This window comes from Chiloscyllium plagiosum, chromosome 3 (assembly GCF_004010195.1).
Source record: "Chiloscyllium plagiosum isolate BGI_BamShark_2017 chromosome 3, ASM401019v2, whole genome shotgun sequence".
Taxonomy (NCBI): domain Eukaryota; kingdom Metazoa; phylum Chordata; class Chondrichthyes; order Orectolobiformes; family Hemiscylliidae; genus Chiloscyllium; species Chiloscyllium plagiosum.
In genome coordinates, this window is record NC_057712.1 from 55,908,788 (window position 1) to 55,915,136 (window position 6,349).

At 41.6% G+C, this 6,349-nt stretch overlaps 1 long non-coding RNA gene across 1 annotated transcript in view; it reads left to right on the top strand.

The window, feature by feature from the left end:
* The window catches only part of LOC122543596, an 11,538-nt gene extending 9,923 nt beyond the window's left edge, over positions 1-1,615 (top strand). Inside the window, exon 3 of the long non-coding RNA XR_006310111.1 lies at positions 581-1,615. This is a non-coding gene — a long non-coding RNA (uncharacterized LOC122543596). The remainder of the gene's footprint in view (positions 1-580) is intronic.
* The last annotated feature ends 4,734 nt before the right edge of the window (positions 1,616-6,349 follow it).

Consider the following 6,349-nt stretch of genomic DNA (forward strand, 5'->3'; position numbering starts at 1 on the left):
TTATGCCCGAAACGTCGATTCTCCTGTTCCCTGGATGCTGCCTGACCTGCTGCGCTTTTCCAGCAACACATCTCCGGCTCTGATCTCCAGCATCTGCAGACCTCACTTTCTCCTCAAAGATAACCATACTCCTGGAACATACCTTGTGATGTTTCAGGCACCACCATCGCCATCTCTGGTATATTCTGTCAATTGTTGAGACAAATGCACCAGAGATGAAGGAGTGACTATGGTAATCATAGCATTGACTCGGGACCCCATGAAACATATTGGCATCAGGTCAGGAAGTCTCTTGTTGATTACCCCTTACCATTCTCCCATGGTTGGTGAATCAGTGCTTCCTCATAGTTCATGCCCTAAGGGTGGCAATGTACTCTGGGTTGGGAAATCAATGACCATCACCAAGAGTAACTTGGCAGCATCACTACCAACCAACACCGAAAAGACACAATTGCTAGACTGGGTCTGTGGATATTGGTAAGGAAACCACAGGCAAAGGAAGAATGTAAGGGAAGGGAAGGGAAACACAAGTAAGGGAAAAATGTACTTAACTTCATTCTTATCAATTGGTCTATTGCAGATGCATTCATCCATTACAGTATCAGAAGGAGTGACCACCACGTAGTTCTTGTGGAGACAACATCTAATCTTCTCATGAGGATACCCTTCATCATGTTGTGTGTCACAAGCACCCAGCTGAATGGGACAGACTTTGAATGGATCTAACAATGCAAAACTAGCCATCCAAGAGGCACCTGTGTACCATCAATTGCAGCAGAATTATATTCAACAGCAATCTATAACTTCATGGCCCAACATATCCCCCACTCTGTAATTACCATCAACCTTAGGAGATTAGCACTGGTTCAGTGAAGCGTGCAAGAGGCTATACTAGATGCAGCACTAGTGAAACTACAGCATAGGGACTTTTGCATGCCAAACAGTGGAAGCAACAAGTGATGGATAAAGCTCTTCAACTTATCCAACTAATGGGTCAGATCTAAGCAATGCATTCCTGTCACATTGAGTTATGAATGGTGTTTGACAATTAAAGAACCAACAGATGGTACATGCTCCACAACTATCTCCATTCTCAATAACTGGATACGCAGCATATCAGCACAAAAGACAAGACTTAAATATTTGCAAATATCTTTAGCCATAAATGCCAAGTGGATGATCCATCTCAGCCTCCTCCTGAGGTCTGCAACAAACACTCGCAAGTTGTCAACCAACCCAAATCTATTCACGTCATATGAGATGATAAAACTGATGGAGACAATAGTACTGAGATTTATGCTCCATAATCAGCTGTGCCACTAGTATAACTGTTCTAGTACAGTTACAACACTGAATCTACTTAACATTGTGGAAAAATGCCCAGGTATTTCCAGTACACATAATTCAGGACAAATTCAACTTGCCCAATTATTGTCAAATTAGTGTACTTTTAATCATCAGCAACATGATGGAAGTTGCAGTCGACACTTATCAAGCAGCATTTGCCCTCACTTGTTCAGTTTGGGTTCTGCCAGAGCCACCCTATTCCTGATCTCATTGCAATTGTGGTCTAAACATGAACAAAAGAGCTGAAATTCAGAAATGAGGTGAGAATGACTAGTCTGCCTGGGCTCAAACAACATCAACTGCTTCCTTCTCTTCATTATAAGGCCAGAAGTGGGAATGTTCACTGATGATTTTGCAATATTTTGCACCATTCATGACTCTTCAGATCCTGAAGCAATCCAATCCAAATGTAGCATGGCCACATTCAGACTTGAGCTGTTAGACACACAAGGCCAAGACAAGGATTAACTCCAACAACAGAGATCACAACTCTCTCCTCTTGACATTCAATTTCATTACCGATGTTGAGACCTTCTTATCAACATCCCAGAAGTTACCATTGACCAGAAACTAAACTGGATAAGATAAATAGGTCCAGCAGGTTGGAGGTAGGAATTCTTCAATGAATAGCTTGAGATGTAAGAGATAGTCATTCCCTGGCAGTTGTGTAGCATGAATGTAACTTCCCACTGAGAAGCCCAAGGCTAAACATTGTCCAGACCCTGCTGCAAACAGACATGAACTGCTTCAGTATCTGAATAGTCACAATTGGTGCATCTTGTACAATCATCACCAAAAATCCCCAATTTTGACATTATAATTGAGGGAAGGTCATTGATAAAATAGCTGAAGGTTTTTGAGCCAAGGATACTACCCTGAGGAATTCCTGCAGGGATGTCCTGCAATTGGAATTACCAAGCTCCAACAACCATTCTGTTTGCATATTAATATCAGGCTGCAGATCTTTTACATTGAAAAATATAGGTGTACACATGACTTATTAGCTTTTATCAATAAATAGTCATTGTTTCATCTCAACAGATACCCACCATATTGAAACATATTCTGGAAAGGTTTCATTGAATGAGGTTGCTTGATTGCTCGTTCAGAGTTACAGCTTTTTTCAAGCACTCAATGAAGTTGCTCCATAATACATGTGGTGTCTCTAATGTCACCAGAACTAACTGGCAAAATGTTGTGTCTCTGGTGAGTTGACAAAACATTGATTTTTAAAAATCAGCTAGACACCATTTTGAAACCTTTGTCTCGGTAAATGGATTGTACCAGAACTGAGAGTTTATAACTATTAGAAAAGATAAAACAGGCTAGTCCTCTTTTTCTCTCAAAAAGAGAAAACAAAAGAAGGTATTTAAAATTATGTAAAATGATGTAGAGTAGGCACAGAGATGTGTTGCACTAATTGCATGAATAAACTAGAAGCTAAAATATAAGTTATGTACAAACAAATTCATTAAGGAAGTCAAGGAAAATGTTTTTATCCAGAGAATGGTTAGAAACTGCCATGCCTAGCCACAGTGTATTTTAACTCTTACATCTAGCAAAAGAACTATGATTCGACTCTTAATAATAATAAATAATAATATTTATTTGACACAATTAAGCACAACAAAATTAACAATTTACACTACAAATCTATCTTGTGCTTTAACTGAACTCTGGAAGATCTTGACCGTACTCAACATGGTGATGTCATCTGGTCTTCTCCCAATGTTCTCAGTGGTTATTCTTAAGTTACCACGCTGACTAGTGTTGCTACAATTCTTATACCCAAACACCTACGCACCCTTTTGGGAGGGTCTTCACTGTTCACCAATGGATTGGGGCTCTATCACCCTGATCGATCAGACCCAACCAGACATTAGCATGTCGATGGCAGAGTGATCTTTTGGTATCAATTCCTGGAGGTGCTGGGCACACATAGCCTCCTGCAAATAAGGGTTTGAGGTGCCCCCATGTCTGGTGCTCACCCCAATGTTTCTGATCACCCTGAGGATGACATTCCGTTGACTCTATTCAAACCCAAATTTGGGTGTGTATTGTAGGGTCTGCAGCCACCAGGTTGGTTGCAAACTGTCTGTTGGTAGCTGCAGTCTGTCTGGATTCTGTAGTATGTTTATTAGCACATTCACTTTGGTCTAGGCTTGACTTAGTTTCCCAGCATGCCTTAGTCATTGACCATTCTTGTTAAATTCATCATTTTCAGTAGCCTGTCCAGCCACAGTCCCTCCTTTTGACCCTAAATGTGAAGCGTGATGGATCACATAATCAGAGACCAATCTCCTTGTGGTGACTACACAATCATTCAGACTCAAACAAAGCACAATATATACTTAAACAACTAAACTTTTACAGATAGCAAATTAGAAAATCACACTAAACTAAGAGCAAGCAAACATGGTAAACTAAGATAAATAGGTAACAAAACACAATATATACTTAAACAACTAAACTTTTACAGATAGCAAATGAGAAAATCACACTAAACTAAGAGCAAGCAAACATGGTAAACTAAGAGAAATGAGAAATACAAAAAAAGTTCATAACGAGTAATGGGAAATAAAGTCTTAAACAAATGTTATAAACCACAAAAAAAGTCCATGATGTAAAATTGAAGAAACATTAAAGATCCGGGGAACGTTTTGTACAAACAATGGTAACTAATACTCACTAGTCTTAAACAAACGTTTACAATGTCACTGTAGCATTTAATAAGCTCGGGGAGACCATAAGTTGAGTAAGGTCTCCAGGTCCAGCTTGTTTGACAGTTCATTCTTCACCGGGCAAATTTAACAGTGAGAATGTGAGGTATGCCAGCATAACCAGAATCAGCAAGTACAGATGTGACACAAGATGGACCCAGGGATGGATTTGTATGTTGGAGCACCAGTCCCAGAAATCCTCCCGCCAAGTCATTACTTTAATTTCCTTTATTCGCTCTTTGGCATCATTGGGCTGTTGTATGACCTTGATGAAGATTCTACGGGCTGTGGCCAACCGGGTTCAAATCTGATGTAACTCCTCTGGCAGAGGCTGGAGACCAGTGTTATACTTCTCCAGATATTCCCTTAGAATTTGTCGGAGTTCCTCACTCGCATTGAACTCCACCATCTCCCTTTTATGTATATTTATCAGCTGAGTTAGGCCTATCCTGACAGGCATGTGTAACCTAATACAGAAGGTGGTGTTGGTGACATGACATTGGACTGTCCCATACTGATATGTGTGAAGTAAGGGTTGTGAGGCAGTATTCCCCTTCTCCCCTGTAGGCTACCCTGGATTATGTCGGTGTCCAGATTGCGAGCATCTGTGGCGCAATTCAGCCTGGTGTTTGTTTTGAAGCCACACCATGCGTGTTCATTTAAATAAATTGGGTAAAGGCATGTTATCACCGTATGAGTTTGTTGACACTCATCCTAAGTGGTGCCTATGAGCTTGCCTTCTTTCTCTACTGTGTACGGTAAGGTGCCGTCATATCCTATCCATAGACGGTCCTGAATAGTGCCGATAGAACATAGAAAAGTACAACCCTTTGGCCCATGATGTTGTGCTGAGATTTAATCCGAATGTAAAATATAGTAACAACCTACGCACCCCTCAACTCACTGCTCTCCATGTGCCTGTCCAGCAGTTGCTTAAATGTCACCAATGGCTCTGCTTCCACCACCACTGCTGGTAATGCATTCTATGCATTCAGAACTCTGTGTAAAAAACCTAGCTCTGATGTCTCCATTATGCCTTCCTCCTAATATCTTCCAACTATGGCTTCTCGTACCAGTCAATCCTGCCCTGGGGAAAAATCTCTGGCTATTGACTCTATCTATTCCTCTCATTATTTTGTACACCTCTATCAGGTCTCCTCTTCCTCCTTCTCTCCAGAGAGAAAAGTCTGAGCCTATTCAACCTTTCTTCATAAGGGAAGCCCTCCAGTCTAGGCAGCATCCTGGTAAACCTTCTTTGCACAGTCTCCAAAGCTTCTGTATCTTTCCTATAGTAGGGTGACTAGAACTGGACACAATATTCCAAGTGTGGCCTCACCAGGGACTTGTCGGGCTGCAGCAAAACCTCACGGCTCTTAAACTCTATCCCCCTGTTGATGAAAGCCAAAACACCATATGCTTTCTTAACAACCCTATCCACTTGATGGCAACTTTGACGAATCTATGTACTCACACACCCCGATCCCTCTGTTCCTCCACACTGCCAAGAATCCTGTCTTTAATCCTATATTCAGCATTAGAGTTCGACCTTCCAAAATGCATCACTTCACATTTATCCAGGTTGAACTCCATCTGCCATTTCTCAGCCCAGTTCTACATTCTGTCTATGTCGCGCTGCAGCCTGCAGTAGCCCTCTATACGACACGTCCAACCTTTGTGTCATCTGCAAATTTACTAACCCACCTGTCAACCTCATCATCCAAGTCATTTATAAAAACTACAAAGAGCAGAGGCCCAAGTACAGAACCCTGCGGGACCCCACTCAACACTGTCCACCAGGCAGAATACTTTCCATCTACAACCTTCTGTCAGCCAGCCAATTCTGAATCCAGATAGCCAAATCTCCCTGTATCCCATACTTCCTGACTTTATGAATGAGCTTACCATGGGGAACTTTATCAAATGCCTTGCTGAAGTCCATATACACCACATCTACTGCTCGACATTGTCGACCTGTCTTGATACCTCCTCAAAGAACTCAATAAGATTTGTGAGGCATGACCTGCCCTTCACAAAGCCATGCTGACTGCCCTTAATCACACTATGCTTTGCCAAATAGTCATAAATCCTATCCCTCAGAATTCATTCCAAAACTTTGCTGACCAAAGACGTAAGACTAGTTGGTCTGTAATTGCCAGCGATTTCCTTATTACCCTTCTTGAAAAGAGGTGATAATGTGTTGCTGGTAAAGCACAGCAGGTCAGGCAGCATTCAAGGAACAGGAGAATCGACGTTTCGGGCATAAGCCCTTCATCAGGAATGAG